The sequence below is a fragment of the Hyperolius riggenbachi genome, chromosome 1 (assembly GCF_040937935.1).
Source record: "Hyperolius riggenbachi isolate aHypRig1 chromosome 1, aHypRig1.pri, whole genome shotgun sequence".
Classification (NCBI taxonomy): domain Eukaryota; kingdom Metazoa; phylum Chordata; class Amphibia; order Anura; family Hyperoliidae; genus Hyperolius; species Hyperolius riggenbachi.
In genome coordinates, this window is record NC_090646.1 from 688578264 (window position 1) to 688594941 (window position 16678).

The 16678-nt window shown below is 59.8% G+C and overlaps 1 protein-coding gene across 1 annotated transcript in view; it reads right to left on the reverse strand.

Moving 5' to 3' along the window:
- The window catches only part of TLN1 (talin 1), a 325769-nt gene that overhangs the window by 46831 nt on the left and 262260 nt on the right, over positions 1–16678 (reverse strand). The window lies entirely within an intron of this gene.

Sequence of the window (16678 nt, forward strand, 5' to 3'; positions counted from 1 at the left end):
CTGTGGCCCCCGCTATAATAGTCAGGCCCAGGAGCAGAGCTAGCTGTGGCCCCCGCTATAATAGTCAGGCCCAGGAGCAGAGCTAGCTGTGGCCCCCGCTATAATAGTCAGGCCCAGGAGCAGAGCAGGCTGTGGCCCCCGCTATAATAGTCAGGCCCAGGAGCAGAGCAGGCTGTGGCCCCCAATATAATAGTCAGGCCCAGGAGCAGAGCTAGCTGTGGCCCCCACTATAATAGTCAGGCCCAGGAGCAGAGCTAGCTGTGGCCCCCACTATAATAGTCAGGCCCAGGAGCAGAGCTAGCTGTGGCCCCCACTATAATAGTCAGGCCCAGGAGCAGAGCTAGCTGTGGCCCCCGCTATAATAGTCAGGCCCAGCAGCAGAGTAGGCTGTGGCCCACACTATAATAGTCAGGCCCAGGAGCAGAGCAGGCTGTGGCCCCCGCTATAATAGTCAGGCCCAGGAGCAGAGCTAGCTGTGGCCCCCGCTATAATAGTCAGGCCCAGGAGCAGAGCTAGCTGTGGCCCCCGCTATAATAGTCAGGCCCAGGAGCAGAGCTAGCTGTGGCCCCCGCTATAATAGTCAGGCCCAGGAGCAGAGCTAGCTGTGGCCCCCGCTATAATAGTCAGGCCCAGGAGCAGAGCTAGCTGTGGCCCCCGCTATAATAGTCAGGCCCAGGAGCAGAGTAGGCTGTGGCCCCCGCTATAATAGTCAGCCCCAGGAGCAGAGCTAGCTGTGGCCCCCGCTATAATAGTCAGGCCCAGGAGCAGAGCAGGCTGTGGCCCCCACTATAATAGTCAGGCCCAGGAGCAGAGCTAGCTGTGGCTCCCGCTATAATAGTCAGGCCCAGGAGCAGAGCTAGCTGTGGCCCCCGCTATAATAGTCAGGCCCAGGAGCAGAGCAGGCTGTGGCCCCCGCTATAATAGTCAGGCCCAGGAGCAGAGCTAGCTGTGGCCCCCGCTATAATAGTCAGGCCCAGCAGCAGAGCAGGCTGTGGCCCCCGCTATAATAGTCAGCCCCAGGAGCAGAGCTAGCTGTGGCCCCCGCTATAATAGTCAGGCCCAGGAGCAGAGCAGGCTGTGGCCCCCACTATAATAGTCAGGCCCAGGAGCAGAGTAGGCTGTGGCCCCCACTATAATAGTCAGGCCCAGGAGCAGAGCTGGCTGTGGCCCCCGCTATAATAGTCAGGCCCAGGAGCAGAGCAGGCTGTGGCCCCCGCTATAATAGTCAGGCCCAGGAGCAGAGCTAGCTGTGGCCCCCGCTATAATAGTCAGGCCCAGGAGCAGAGCAGGCTGTGGCCCCCGCTATAATAGTCAGGCCCAGGAGCAGAGCAGGCTGTGGCCCCCGCTATAATAGTCAGGCCCAGGAGCAGAGCAGGCTGTGGCCCCCGCTATAATAGTCAGGCCCAGGAGCAGAGTAGGCTGTGGCCCCCGCTATAATAGTCAGGCCCAGGAGCAGAGCTAGCTGTGGCCCCCGCTATAATAGTCAGGCCCAGGAGCAGAGCTAGCTGTGGCCCCCGCTATAATAGTCAGGCCCAGGAGCAGAGCTAGCTGTGGCCCCCGCTATAATAGTCAGGCCCAGGAGCAGAGCTAGCTGTGGCCCCCGCTATAATAGTCAGGCCCAGGAGCAGAGCTAGCTGTGGCCCCCGCTATAATAGTCAGGCCCAGGAGCAGAGCAGGCTGTGGCCCCCGCTATAATAGTCAGGCCCAGGAGCAGAGCTAGCTGTGGCCCCCGCTATAATAGTCAGGCCCAGGAGCAGAGTAGGCTGTGGCCCCCACTATAATAGTCAGGCCCAGGAGCAGAGCTAGCTGTGGCCCCCACTATAATAGTCAGGCCCAGGAGCAGAGTAGGCTGTGGCCCCCGCTATAATAGTCAGGCCCAGGAGCAGAGCTAGCTGTGGCCCCCACTATAATAGTCAGGCCCAGGAGCAGAGCTAGCTGTGGCCCCCGCTATAATAGTCAGGCCCAGGAGCAGAGCAGGCTGTGGCCCCCGCTATAATAGTCAGGCCCAGGAGCAGAGCTAGCTGTGGCCCCCGCTATAATAGTCAGGCCCAGGAGCAGAGCTAGCTGTGGCCCCCGCTATAATAGTCAGGCCCAGGAGCAGAGCTAGCTGTGGCCCCCGCTATAATAGTCAGGCCCAGGAGCAGAGCTAGCTGTGGCCCCCGCTATAATAGTCAGGCCCAGGAGCAGAGCTAGCTGTGGCCCCCGCTATAATAGTCAGGCCCAGGAGCAGAGCTAGCTGTGGCCCCCACTATAATAGTCAGGCCCAGGAGCAGAGCAGGCTGTGGCCCCCGCTATAATAGTCAGGCCCAGGAGCAGAGCTAGCTGTGGCCCCCGCTATAATAGTCAGGCCCAGGAGCAGAGCTAGCTGTGGCCCCCGCTATAATAGTCAGGCCCAGGAGCAGAGCTGGCTGTGGCCCCCGCTATAATAGTCAGGCCCAGGAGCAGAGCTAGCTGTGGCCCCCGCTATAATAGTCAGGCCCAGGAGCAGAGCTAGCTGTGGCCCCCGCTATAATAGTCAGGCCCAGGAGCAGAGCTAGCTGTGGCCCCCGCTATAATAGTCAGGCCCAGGAGCAGAGCTAGCTGTGGCCCCCGCTATAATAGTCAGGCCCAGCAGCAGAGTAGGCTGTGGCCCCCACTATAATAGTCAGGCCCAGGAGCAGAGCAGGCTGTGGCCCCCGCTATAATAGTCAGGCCCAGGAGCAGAGCTAGCTGTGGCCCCCGCTATAATAGTCAGGCCCAGGAGCAGAGCTAGCTGTGGCCCCCGCTATAATAGTCAGGCCCAGGAGCAGAGCTAGCTGTGGCCCCCGCTATAATAGTCAGGCCCAGGAGCAGAGCTAGCTGTGGCCCCCGCTATAATAGTCAGGCCCAGGAGCAGAGCAGGCTGTGGCCCCCGCTATAATAGTCAGGCCCAGGAGCAGAGTAGGCTGTGGCCCCCGCTATAATAGTCAGGCCCAGGAGCAGAGCTAGCTGTGGCCCCCGCTATAATAGTCAGGCCCAGGAGCAGAGCTAGCTGTGGCCCCCGCTATAATAGTCAGGCCCAGGAGCAGAGTAGGCTGTGGCCCCCGCTATAACAGTCAGCCCCAGGAGCAGAGCTAGCTGTGGCCCCCGCTATAATAGTCAGGCCCAGGAGCAGAGCAGGCTGTGGCCCCCACTATAATAGTCAGGCCCAGGAGCAGAGCTAGCTGTGGCTCCCGCTATAATAGTCAGGCCCAGGAGCAGAGCTAGCTGTGGCCCCCGCTATAATAGTCAGGCCCAGGAGCAGAGCAGGCTGTGGCCCCCGCTATAATAGTCAGGCCCAGGAGCAGAGCTAGCTGTGGCCCCCGCTATAATAGTCAGGCCCAGCAGCAGAGCAGGCTGTGGCCCCCGCTATAATAGTCAGCCCCAGGAGCAGAGCTAGCTGTGGCCCCCGCTATAATAGTCAGGCCCAGGAGCAGAGCAGGCTATGGCCCCCACTATAATAGTCAGGCCCAGGAGCAGAGTAGGCTGTGGCCCCCACTATAATAGTCAGGCCCAGGAGCAGAGCTGGCTGTGGCCCCCGCTATAATAGTCAGGCCCAGGAGCAGAGCAGGCTGTGGCCCCCGCTATAATAGTCAGCCCCAGGAGCAGAGCTAGCTGTGGCCCCCGCTATAATAGTCAGGCCCAGGAGCAGAGCAGGCTGTGGCCCCCACTATAATAGTCAGGCCCAGGAGCAGAGTAGGCTGTGGCCCCCACTATAATAGTCAGGCCCAGGAGCAGAGCTGGCTGTGGCCCCCGCTATAATAGTCAGGCCCAGGAGCAGAGCAGGCTGTGGCCCCCGCTATAATAGTCAGGCCCAGGAGCAGAGCTAGCTGTGGCCCCCGCTATAATAGTCAGGCCCAGGAGCAGAGCAGGCTGTGGCCCCCGCTATAATAGTCAGGCCCAGGAGCAGAGCAGGCTGTGGCCCCCGCTATAATAGTCAGGCCCAGGAGCAGAGCAGGCTGTGGCCCCCGCTATAATAGTCAGGCCCAGGAGCAGAGTAGGCTGTGGCCCCCGCTATAATAGTCAGGCCCAGGAGCAGAGCTAGCTGTGGCCCCCGCTATAATAGTCAGGCCCAGGAGCAGAGCTAGCTGTGGCCCCCGCTATAATAGTCAGGCCCAGGAGCAGAGCTAGCTGTGGCCCCCGCTATAATAGTCAGGCCCAGGAGCAGAGCTAGCTGTGGCCCCCGCTATAATAGTCAGGCCCAGGAGCAGAGCTAGCTGTGGCCCCCGCTATAATAGTCAGGCCCAGGAGCAGAGCAGGCTGTGGCCACCGCTATAATAGTCAGGCCCAGGAGCAGAGCTAGCTGTGGCCCCCGCTATAATAGTCAGGCCCAGGAGCAGAGTAGGCTGTGGCCCCCACTATAATAGTCAGGCCCAGGAGCAGAGCTAGCTGTGGCCCCCACTATAATAGTCAGGCCCAGGAGCAGAGTAGGCTGTGGCCCCCGCTATAATAGTCAGGCCCAGGAGCAGAGCTAGCTGTGGCCCCCACTATAATAGTCAGGCCCAGGAGCAGAGTAGGCTGTGGCCCCCGCTATAATAGTCAGGCCCAGGAGCAGAGCAGGCTGTGGCCCCCGCTATAATAGTCAGGCCCAGGAGCAGAGCAGGCTGTGGCCCCCGCTATAATAGTCAGGCCCAGGAGCAGAGCTAGCTGTGGCCCCCGCTATAATAGTCAGGCCCAGGAGCAGAGCTAGCTGTGGCCCCCGCTATAATAGTCAGGCCCAGGAGCAGAGCTAGCTGTGGCCCCCGCTATAATAGTCAGGCCCAGGAGCAGAGCTAGCTGTGGCCCCCGCTATAATAGTCAGGCCCAGGAGCAGAGCTAGCTGTGGCCCCCACTATAATAGTCAGGCCCAGGAGCAGAGCAGGCTGTGGCCCCCGCTATAATAGTCAGGCCCAGGAGCAGAGTAGGCTGTGGCCCCCGCTATAATAGTCAGGCCCAGGAGCAGAGCTAGCTGTGGCCCCCGCTATAATAGTCAGGCCCAGGAGCAGAGCTGGCTGTGGCCCCCGCTATAATAGTCAGGCCCAGGAGCAGAGCAGGCTGTGGCCCCCGCTATAATAGTCAGGCCCAGGAGCAGAGCTAGCTGTGGCCCCCGCTATAATAGTCAGGCCCAGGAGCAGAGCTAGCTGTGGCCCCCGCTATAATAGTCAGGCCCAGGAGCAGAGCTAGCTGTGGCCCCCGCTATAATAGTCAGGCCCAGCAGCAGAGTAGGCTGTGGCCCCCACTATAATAGTCAGGCCCAGGAGCAGAGCAGGCTGTGGCCCCCGCTATAATAGTCAGGCCCAGGAGCAGAGCTAGCTGTGGCCCCCGCTATAATAGTCAGGCCCAGGAGCAGAGCTAGCTGTGGCCCCCGCTATAATAGTCAGGCCCAGGAGCAGAGCTAGCTGTGGCCCCCGCTATAATAGTCAGGCCCAGGAGCAGAGCTAGCTGTGGCCCCCGCTATAATAGTCAGGCCCAGGAGCAGAGCAGGCTGTGGCCCCCGCTATAATAGTCAGGCCCAGGAGCAGAGTAGGCTGTGGCCCCCGCTATAATAGTCAGGCCCAGGAGCAGAGCTAGCTGTGGCCCCCGCTATAATAGTCAGGCCCAGGAGCAGAGCTAGCTGTGGCCCCCGCTATAATAGTCAGGCCCAGGAGCAGAGTAGGCTGTGGCCCCCGCTATAATAGTCAGCCCCAGGAGCAGAGCTAGCTGTGGCCCCCGCTATAATAGTCAGGCCCAGGAGCAGAGCAGGCTGTGGCCCCCACTATAATAGTCAGGCCCAGGAGCAGAGCTAGCTGTGGCTCCCGCTATAATAGTCAGGCCCAGGAGCAGAGCTAGCTGTGGCCCCCGCTATAATAGTCAGGCCCAGGAGCAGAGCAGGCTGTGGCCCCCGCTATAATAGTCAGGCCCAGGAGCAGAGCTAGCTGTGGCCCCCGCTATAATAGTCAGGCCCAGCAGCAGAGCAGGCTGTGGCCCCCGCTATAATAGTCAGCCCCAGGAGCAGAGCTAGCTGTGGCCCCCGCTATAATAGTCAGGCCCAGGAGCAGAGCAGGCTATGGCCCCCACTATAATAGTCAGGCCCAGGAGCAGAGTAGGCTGTGGCCCCCACTATAATAGTCAGGCCCAGGAGCAGAGCTGGCTGTGGCCCCCGCTATAATAGTCAGGCCCAGGAGCAGAGCAGGCTGTGGCCCCCGCTATAATAGTCAGGCCCAGGAGCAGAGCTAGCTGTGGCCCCCGCTATAATAGTCAGGCCCAGGAGCAGAGCTAGCTGTGGCCCCCGCTATAATAGTCAGGCCCAGGAGCAGAGCTAGCTGTGGCCCCCGCTATAATAGTCAGGCCCAGGAGCTGAGCAGGCTGTGGCCCCCGCTATAATAGTCAGGCCCAGGAGCAGAGTAGGCTGTGGCCCCCGCTATAATAGTCAGGCCCAGGAGCAGAGCTAGCTGTGGCCCCCGCTATAATAGTCAGGCCCAGGAGCAGAGCTAGCTTTGGCCCCCGCTATAATAGTCAGGCCCAGGAGCAGAGCTAGCTGTGGCCCCCGCTATAATAGTCAGGCCCAGGAGCAGAGCTAGCTGTGGCCCCCGCTATAATAGTCAGGCCCAGGAGCAGAGCTAGCTGTGGCCCCCGCTATAATAGTCAGGCCCAGGAGCAGAGCAGGCTGTGGCCCCCGCTATAATAGTCAGGCCCAGGAGCAGAGCTAGCTGTGGCCCCCGCTATAATAGTCAGGCCCAGGAGCAGAGTAGGCTGTGGCCCCCACTATAATAGTCAGGCCCAGGAGCAGAGCTAGCTGTGGCCCCCACTATAATAGTCAGGCCCAGGAGCAGAGTAGGCTGTGGCCCCCGCTATAATAGTCAGGCCCAGGAGCAGAGCTAGCTGTGGCCCCCACTATAATAGTCAGGCCCAGGAGCAGACCTAGCTGTGGCCCCCGCTATAATAGTCAGGCCCAGGAGCAGAGCAGGCTGTGGCCCCCGCTATAATAGTCAGGCCCAGGAGCAGAGCAGGCTGTGGCCCCCGCTATAATAGTCAGGCCCAGGAGCAGAGCTAGCTGTGGCCCCCGCTATAATAGTCAGGCCCAGGAGCAGAGCTAGCTGTGGCCCCCGCTATAATAGTCAGGCCCAGGAGCAGAGCTGGCTGTGGCCCCCGCTATAATAGTCAGGCCCAGGAGCAGAGCAGGCTGTGGCCCCCGCTATAATAGTCAGGCCCAGGAGCAGAGCTAGCTGTGGCCCCCGCTATAATAGTCAGGCCCAGGAGCAGAGCTAGCTGTGGCCCCCGCTATAATAGTCAGGCCCAGGAGCAGAGCTAGCTGTGGCCCCCGCTATAATAGTCAGGCCCAGGAGCAGAGCAGGCTGTGGCCCCCGCTATAATAGTCAGGCCCAGGAGCAGAGCAGGCTGTGGACCCCGCTATAATAGTCAGGCCCAGGAGCAGAGCAGGCTGTGGACCCCGCTATAATAGTCAGGCCCAGGAGCAGAGCTAGCTGTGGCCCCCGCTATAATAGTCAGGCCCAGGAGCAGAGCAGGTTGTGGCCCCCGCTATAATAGTCAGGCCCAGGAGCAGAGCTAGCTGTGGCCCCCACTATAATAGTCAGGCCCAGGAGCAGAGCTAGCTGTGGCCCCCACTATAATAGTCAGGCCCAGGAGCAGAGCAGGTTGTGGCCCCCGCTATAATAGTCAGGCCCAGGAGCAGAGCTAGCTGTGGCCCCCGCTATAATAGTCAGGCCCAGGAGCAGAGCAGGCTGTGGCCCCCGCTATAATAGTCAGGCCCAGGAGCAGAGCAGGTTGTGGCCCCCGCTATAATAGTCAGGCCCAGGAGCAGAGCTAGCTGTGGCCCCTGCTATAATAGTCAGGTCCAGGAGCAGAGCTAGCTGTGGCCCCCGCTATAATAGTCAGGCCCAGGAGCAGAGCAGGCTGTGGCCCCTGCTATAATAGTCAGGCCCAGGAGCAGAGCAGGCTGTGGCCCCCGCTATAATAGTCAGGCCCAGGAGCAGAGCTAGCTGTGGCCCCCGCTATAATAGTCAGGCCCAGGAGCAGAGCTAGCTGTGGCCCCCGCTATAATAGTCAGGCCCAGGAGCAGAGCAGAGCTGTGGCCCCCGCTATAATAGTCAGGCCCAGGAGCAGAGCTAGCTGTGGCCCCCGCTATAATAGTCAGGCCCAGGAGCAGAGCAGGCTGTGGCCCCCGCTATAATAGTCAGGCCCAGGAGCAGAGCAGGCTGTGGCCCCCACTAGAATAGTCAGGCCCAGGAGCAGAGCTAGCTGTGGCCCCCGCTATAATAGTCAGGCCCAGGAGCAGAGCTAGCTGTGGCCCCCGCTATAATAGTCAGGCCCAGGAGCAGAGCAGGCTGTGGCCCCCGCTATAATAGTCAGGCCCAGGAGCAGAGCAGTCTGTGGCCCCCACTATAATAGTCAGGCCCAGGAGCAGAGCAGGCTGTGGTCCCTGCTATAATAGTCAGGCCCAGGAGCAGAGCAGGCTGTGGCCCCCGCTATAATAGTCAGGCCCAGGAGCAGAGCAGGCTGTGGCCCCCGCTATAATAGTCAGGCCCAGGAGCAGAGCTAGCTGTGGCCCCCGCTATAATAGTCAGGCCCAGGAGCATAGCAGGCTGTGGCCCCCGCTATAATAGTCAGGCCCAGGAGCAGAGTAGGCTGTGGCCCCTGCTATAATAGTCAGGCCCAGGAGCAGAGCTAGCTGTGGCCCCCGCTATAATAGTCAGGCACAGGAGCAGAGCTAGCTGTGGCCCCCGCTATAATAGTCAGGCCCAGGAGCAGAGCAGGCTGTGGCCCCCGCTATAATAGTCAGGCCCAGGAGCAGAGCAGGCTGTGGCCCCCGCTATAATAGTCAGGCCCAGGAGCAGAGCTAGCTGTGGCCCCCGCTATAATAGTCAGGCCCAGGAGCAGAGCAGGCTGTGGCCCCCACTATAATAGTCAGGCCCAGGAGCAGAGCTAGCTGTGGCCCCCGCTATAATAGTCAGGCCCAGGAGCAGAGCTAGCTGTGGCCCCCACTATAATAGTCAGGCCCAGGAGCAGAGCTAGCTGTGGCCCCTGCTATAATAGTCAGGCCCAGGAGCAGAGTAGGCTGTGGCCCCCACTATAATAGTCAGGCCCAGGAGCAGAGCTAGCTGTGGCCCCCACTATAATAGTCAGGCCCAGGAGCAGAGCTAGCTGTGGCCCCTGCTATAATAGTCAGGCCCAGGAGCAGAGTAGGCTGTGGCCCCCACTATAATAGTCAGGCCCAGGAGCAGAGCTAGCTGTGGCCCCCACTATAATAGTCAGGCCCAGGAGCAGAGCTAGCTGTGGTCCCCGCTATAATAGTCAGGCCCAGGAGCAGAGCTAGCTGTGGCCCCCAATATAATAGTCAGGCCCAGGAGCAGAGCTAGCTGTGGCCCCCGCTATAATAGTCAGGCCCAGGAGCAGAGCTAGCTGTGGCCCCCGCTATAATAGTCAGGCCCAGGAGCATAGGCTGTGGCCCCCGCTATAATAGTCAGGCCCAGGAGCAGAGCTAGCTGTGGCCCCCGCTATAATAGTCAGGCCCAGGAGCAGAGTAGGCTGTGGCCCCCGCTATAATAGTCAGGCCCAGGAGCAGAGCTAGCTGTGGCCCCCGCTATAATAATCAGGCCCAGGAGCAGAGCTGGCTGTGGCCCCCGCTATAATAGTCAGGCCCAGGAGCAGAGCAGGCTGTGGCCCCCGCTATAATAGTCAGGCCCAGGAGCAGAGCAGGCTGTGGCCCCCGCTATAATAGTCAGGCCCAGGAGCAGAGCAGGCTGTGGACCCCGCTATAATAGTCAGGCCCAGGAGCAGAGCTAGCTGTGGCCCCCGCTATAATAGTCAGGCCCAGGACCAGAGCTAGCTGTGGCCCCCGCTATAATAGTCAGGCCCAGGAGCAGAGCTAGCTGTGGCCCCTGCTATAATAGTCAGGCCCAGGAGCAGAGCTAGCTGTGGCCCCCGCTATAATAGTCAGGCCCAGGAGCAGAGCAGGCTGTGGCCCCCGCTATAATAGTCAGGCCCAGGAGCAGAGCTAGCTGTGGCCCCCGCTATAATAGTCAGGCCCAGGAGCAGAGCTAGCTGTGGCCCCCGCTATAATAGTCAGGCCCAGGAGCAGAGCAGGCTGTGGCCCCCGCTATAATAGTCAGGCCCAGGAGCAGAGCAGGCTGTGGCCCCCGCTATAATAGTCAGGCCCAGGAGCAGAGCTAGCTGTGGACCCCGCTATAATAGTCAGGCCCAGCAGCAGAGCAGGCTGTGGCCCCCGCTATAATAGTCAGGCCCAGGAGCAGAGCTAGCTGTGGCCCCCGCTATAATAGTCAGGCCCAGGAGCAGAGCAGGCTGTGGCCCCCGCTATAATAGTCAGGCCCAGGAGCATAGGCTGTGGCCCCCGCTATAATAGTCAGGCCCAGGAGCAGAGCAGGCTGTGGCCCCCGCTATAATAGTCAGGCCCAGGAGCAGAGCTAGCTGTGGCCCCCGCTATAATAGTCAGGCCCAGGAGCATAGGCTGTGGCCCCCGCTATAATAGTCAGGCCCAGGAGCAGAGCTAGCTGTGGCCCCCGCTATAATAGTCAGGCCCAGGAGCAGAGCTAGCTGTGGCCCCCGCTATAATAGTCAGGCCCAGGAGCAGAGCAGGCTGTGGCCCCCGCTATAATAGTCAGGCCCAGGAGCAGAGCAGGCTGTGGCCCCCGCTATAATAGTCAGGCCCAGGAGCATAGCAGGCTGTGGCCCCCGCTATAATAGTCAGGCCCAGGAGCAGAGCTAGCTGTGGACCCCGCTATAATAGTCAGGCCCAGCAGCAGAGCAGGCTGTGGCCCCCGCTATAATAGTCAGGCCCAGGAGCAGAGCTAGCTGTGGCCCCCGCTATAATAGTCAGGCCCAGGAGCAGAGCAGGCTGTGGCTCCCGCTATAATAGTCAGGCCCAGGAGCAGAGCTAGCTGTGGCCCCCGCTATAATAGTCAGGCCCAGGAGCAGAGCTAGCTGTGGCCCCCGCTATAATAGTCAGGCCCAGGAGCAGAGCAGGCTGTGGCCCCCGCTATAATAGTCAGGCCCAGGAGCAGAGCAGGCTGTGGCCCCCGCTATAATAGTCAGGCCCAGGAGCAGAGCTAGCTGTGGACCCCGCTATAATAGTCAGGCCCAGCAGCAGAGCAGGCTGTGGCCCCCGCTATAATAGTCAGGCCCAGGAGCAGAGCTAGCTGTGGCCCCCGCTATAATAGTCAGGCCCAGGAGCAGAGTAGGCTGTGGCCCCCGCTATAATAGTCAGGCCCAGGAGCATAGGCTGTGGCCCCCGCTATAATAGTCAGGCCCAGGAGCAGAGCAGGCTGTGGCCCCCGCTATAATAGTCAGGCCCAGGAGCAGAGCTGGCTGTGGCCCCCGCTATAATAGTCAGGCCCAGAAGCAGAGCTAGCTGTGGCCCCCGCTATAATAGTCAGGCCCAGGAGCAGAGCTAGCTGTGGCCCCCGCTATAATAGTCAGGCCCAGGAGCAGAGCTAGCTGTGGCCCCCGCTATAATAGTCAGGCCCAGGAGCAGAGCTAGCTGTGGCCCCCGCTATAATAATCAGGCCCAGGAGCATAGCAGGCTGTGGCCCCCACTATAATAGTCAGGCCCAGGAGCAGAGCAGGCTGTGGCCCCCGCTATAATAGTCAGGCCCAGGAGCAGAGCTAGCTGTGGCCCCCGCTATAATAGTCAGGCCCAGGAGCAGAGCAGGCTGTGGCCCCCGCTATAATAGTCAGGCCCAGGAGCAGAGCTAGCTGTGGCCCCCGCTATAATAGTCAGGCCCAGGAGCAGAGTAGGCTGTGGCCCCCGCTATAATAGTCAGGCCCAGGAGCAGAGCAGGCTGTGGCCCCCGCTATAATAGTCAGGCCCAGGAGCAGAGTAGGCTGTGGCCCCCGCTATAATAGTCAGGCCCAGGAGCAGAGCTAGCTGTGGCCCCCGCTATAATAGTCAGGCCCAGGAGCAGAGCTAGCTGTGGCCCCCGCTATAATAGTCAGCCCCAGGAGCAGAGCAGGCTGTGGCCCCCGCTATAATAGTCAGGCCCAGGAGCAGAGCTAGCTGTGGCCCCCGCTATAATAGTCAGGCCCAGGAGCAGAGTAGGCTGTGGCCCCCGCTATAATAGTCAGGCCCAGGAGCAGAGCAGGCTGTGGCCCCCGCTATAATAGTCAGGCCCAGGAGCAGAGCTAGCTGTGGCCCCCGCTATAATAGTCAGGCCCAGGAGCAGAGCAGGCTGTGGCCCCCACTATAATAGTCAGGCCCAGGAGCAGAGCAGGCTGTGGCCCCCGCTATAATAGTCAGGCCCAGGAGCAGAGTAGGCTGTGGCCCCCGCTATAATAGTCAGGCCCAGGAGCAGAGTAGGCTGTGGCCCCCACTATAATAGTCAGGCCCAGGAGCAGAGCAAGCTGTGGCCCCCGCTATAATAGTCAGGCCCAGGAGCAGAGCTAGCTGTGGCCCCCGCTATAATAGTCAGACCCAGGAGCAGAGCTAGCTGTGGCCCCCGCTATAATAGTCAGCCCCAGGAGCAGAGTAGGCTGTGGCCCCCGCTATAATAGTCAGGCCCAGGAGCAGAGCAGGCTGTGGCCCCCACTATAATAGTCAGGCCCAGGAGCAGAGCTAGCTGTGGCCCCCACTATAATAGTCAGGCCCAGGAGCAGAGCTAGCTGTGGCCCCCGCTATAATAGTCAGCCCCAGGAGCAGAGCAGGCTGTGGCCCCCGCTATAATAGTCAGGCCCAGGAGCAGAGCTGGCTGTGGCCCCCGCTATAATAGTCAGGCCCAGGAGCAGAGCTAGCTGTGGCCCCCGCTATAATAGTCAGGCCCAGGAGCAGAGCAGGCTGTGGCCCCCGCTATATTAGTCAGGCCCAGGAGCAGAGCTAGCTGTGGCCCCCACTATAATAGTCAGGCCCAGGAGCAGAGCTAGCTGTGGCCCCCGCTATAATAGTCAGGCCCAGGAGCAGAGCTAGCTGTGGTCCCCGCTATAATAGTCAGCCCCAGGAGCAGAGCAGGCTGTGGCCCCCCGCTATAATAGTCAGGCCCAGGAGCAGAGCTAGCTGTGGCCCCCGCTATAATAGTCAGGCCCAGGAGCAGAGCAGGCTGTGGCCCCCACTATAATAGTCAGGCCCAGGAGCAGAGCTAGCTGTGGCCCCCGCTATAATAGTCAGGCCCAGGAGCAGAGCTAGCTGTGGCCCCCGCTATAATAGTCAGGCCCAGGAGCAGAGCTAGCTGTGGCCCCCGCTATAATAGTCAGGCCCAGGAGCAGAGCAGGCTGTGGCCCCCGCTATAATAGTCAGACCCAGGAGCAGAGCTGGCTGTGGCCCCCGCTATAATAGTCAGGCCCAGGAGCAGAGCAGGCTGTGGCCCCTGCTATAATAGTCAGGCCCAGGAGCAGAGCTAGCTGTGGCCCCCGCTATAATAGTCAGGCCCAGGAGCAGAGCAGGCTGTGGCCCCCGCTATAATAGTCAGGCCCAGGAGCAGAGCTGGCTGTGGCCCCCGCTATAATAGTCAGGCCCAGGAGCAGAGCAGGCTGTGGCCCCTGCTATAATAGTCAGGCCCAGGAGCAGAGCTAGCTGTGGCCCCCGCTATAATAGTCAGGCCCAGGAGCAGAGCAGGCTGTGGCCCCCGCTATAATAGTCAGGCCCAGGAGCAGAGCTAGCTGTGGCCCCCGCTATAATAGTCAGACCCAGGAGCAGAGTAGGCTGTGGCCCCCGCTATAATAGTCAGGCCCAGGAGCAGAGCAGGCTGTGGCCCCCGCTATAATAGTCAGGCCCAGGAGCAGAGTAGGCTGTGGCCCCCGCTATAATAGTCAGGCCCAGGAGCAGAGCTAGCTGTGGCCCCCGCTATAATAGTCAGGCCCAGGAGCAGAGCAGGCTGTGGCCCCCACTATAATAGTCAGGCCCAGGAGCAGAGCTAGCTGTGGCCCCCGCTATAATAGTCAGGCCCAGGAGCAGAGTAGGCTGTGGCCCCCGCTATAATAGTCAGGCCCAGGAGCAGAGCAGGTTGTGGCCCCCGCTATAATAGTCAGGCCCAGGAGCAGAGCTAGCTGTGGCCCCCGCTATAATAGTCAGGCCCAGGAGCAGAGCAGGCTGTGGCCCCCACTATAATAGTCAGGCCCAGGAGCAGAGTAGGCTGTGGCCCCCGCTATTATAGTCAGCCCCAGGAGCAGAGCTAGCTGTGGCCCCCGCAGCTAGCTGTGGCCCCCGCTATAATAGTCAGGCCCAGGAGCAGAGCAGGCTGTGGCCCCCACTATAATAGTCAGGCCCAGGAGCAGAGCTAGCTGTGGCCCCCGCTATAATAGTCAGGCCCAGGAGCAGAGCTAGCTGTGGCCCCCGCTATAATAGTCAGGCCCAGGAGCAGAGCTAGCTGTGGCCCCCGCTATAATAGTCAGGCCCAGGAGCAGAGCAGGCTGTGGCCCCTGCTATAATAGTCAGGCCCAGGAGCAGAGCAGGCTGTGGCCCCCGCTATAATAGTCAGGCCCAGGAGCAGAGTAGGCTGTGGCCCCCGCTATAATAGTCAGGCCCAGGAGCAGAGCTAGCTGTGGCCCCTGCTATAATAGTCAGGCCCAGGAGCAGAGCAGGCTGTGGCCCCTGCTATAATAGTCAGGCCCAGGAGCATAGCAGGCTGTGGCCCCCGCTATAATAGTCAGGCCCAGGAGCAGAGCTAGCTGTGGCCCCCGCTATAATAGTCAGGCCCAGGAGCAGAGCAGGCTGTGGCCCCCACTATAATAGTCAGGCCCAGGAGCAGAGCAGGCTGTGGCCCCCGCTATAATAGTCAGGCCCAGGAGCAGAGCTAGCTGTGGCCCCCGCTATAATAGTCAGGCCCAGGAGCATAGCAGGCTGTGGCCCCCGCTATAATAGTCAGGCCCAGGAGCAGAGCTAGCTGTGGCCCCCGCTATAATAGTCAGGCCCAGGAGCAGAGTAGGCTGTGCCCCCCGCTATAATGGTCAGGCCCAGGAGCAGAGCAGGCTGTGGCCCCCGCTATAATAGTCAGGCCCAGCAGCAGAGTAGGCTGTGGCCCCCGCTATAATAGTCAGGCCCAGGAGCAGAGTAGGCTGTGGCCCCCGCAATAATAGTCAGGCCCAGGAGCAGAGCTAGCTGTGGCCCCCGCTATAATAGTCAGGCCCAGGAGCAGAGCAGGCTGTGGCCCCCACTATAATAGTCAGGCCCAGGAGCATAGCAGGCTGTGGCCCCCGCTATAATAGTCAGGCCCAGGAGCAGAGCAGGCTGTGGCCCCCGCTATAATAGTCAGGCCCAGGAGCAGAGCAGGCTGTGGCCCCCGCTATAATAGTCAGGTCCAGGAGCAGAGCTAGCTGTGGCCCCCGCTATAATAGTCAGGCCCAGGAGCAGAGCTAGCTGTGGCCCCCGCTATAATAGTCAGGCCCAGGAGCAGAGCAGGCTGTGGCCCCCGCTATAATAGTCAGGCCCAGGAGCAGAGCTAGCTGTGGCCCCCGCTATAATAGTCAGGCCCAGGAGCAGAGCTAGCTGTGGCCCCCGCTATAAAAGTCAGGCCCAGGAGCAGAGCAGGCTGTGGCCCCCGCTATAATAGTCAGGCCCAGGAGCAGAGCAGGCTGTGGCCCCCGCTATAATAGTCAGGCCCAGGAGCAGAGCAGGCTGTGGCCCCCGCTATAATAGTCAGGCCCAGGAGCAGAGCTAGCTGTGGCCCCTGCTATAATAGTCAGACCCAGGAGCAGAGCAGGCTGTGGCCCCCACTATAATAGTCAGGCCCAGGAGCAGAGCTAGCTGTGGCCCCGTGGCCCCAGGCTGTGGCACTGGCTCACATTCTCAGATACGGACATCAGGAGAAGCTGATAAGAAAGTGAGAAGTCAGAGCAGAGGCGGGGCTGTAAACTTCTGACTGGCAGCATGAAAGGCGGAGCCAGAATGGGAGGGGCATTAATCTACGCTCCCTGCTCTGCAGATACATTTGACTACATTTTCATATTTGGGACAATACCAGCTGGATGCAAAGAAGAGGAATTGTTACTCGACAAACTATGAATGTCATTCACAATTGTGTCATTTCTGAGATATGAAAAATCATTAACGATCCATGCCTGGTACCTGTGAACTGGGGAGAACCGTGGATGTACTGTCTTGTGTGTTGCCATGGAGATATGGCAGTAAAACCTCGGATTGAGAGTAACTCAGCTTAATAGCGCTTTACAATACAAGCAAAAAGGTTTGTGAAATTGTGACTTGATAAACCAGCAAATAAAAAGTCTCCTGAGCTGCTAGTTCTTCTGCCTATGGTACTGATTTATACTGACACTTCCATGGAATCCTCAAAGTAACTGTCACACAAGAGAAAGGTCGGTGCGGCCAACAGCTGGCAATGATTCTGGCAGATATAGCGAAAGTCTTGTTTACATTTTTATTTTACTAGAACTGTTTTTGGATTGTGGAATAAATCACCTGAGTTTCCATTAATTCTTATGGGGAACTTTGCTTTGATATAAGAGACCTTTGGATTACGCTCGCAAACCTAGGTTCCTCTGTATTATTTTCTTCCTATAATGAAGGTGGGTGGGTCCAACTTAGAATTGCAGAGTCCAGCCTTCTCTCCTAAAGACTCCTCCCATCTCCCCTGCAGAATCCACCCCTCTCCCCTGCAGACTCCACCCCTCTCCCCTGCAGACTCCACCCCTCTCCTCTGCAGGCTCCTCCCCTCTCCCCTGCAGACTCCATCCATCTCTCCTGCAGACTCCATCCATCTCTCCTGCAGACTCCATCCATCTCTCCTGCAGCCTCCACTCATCT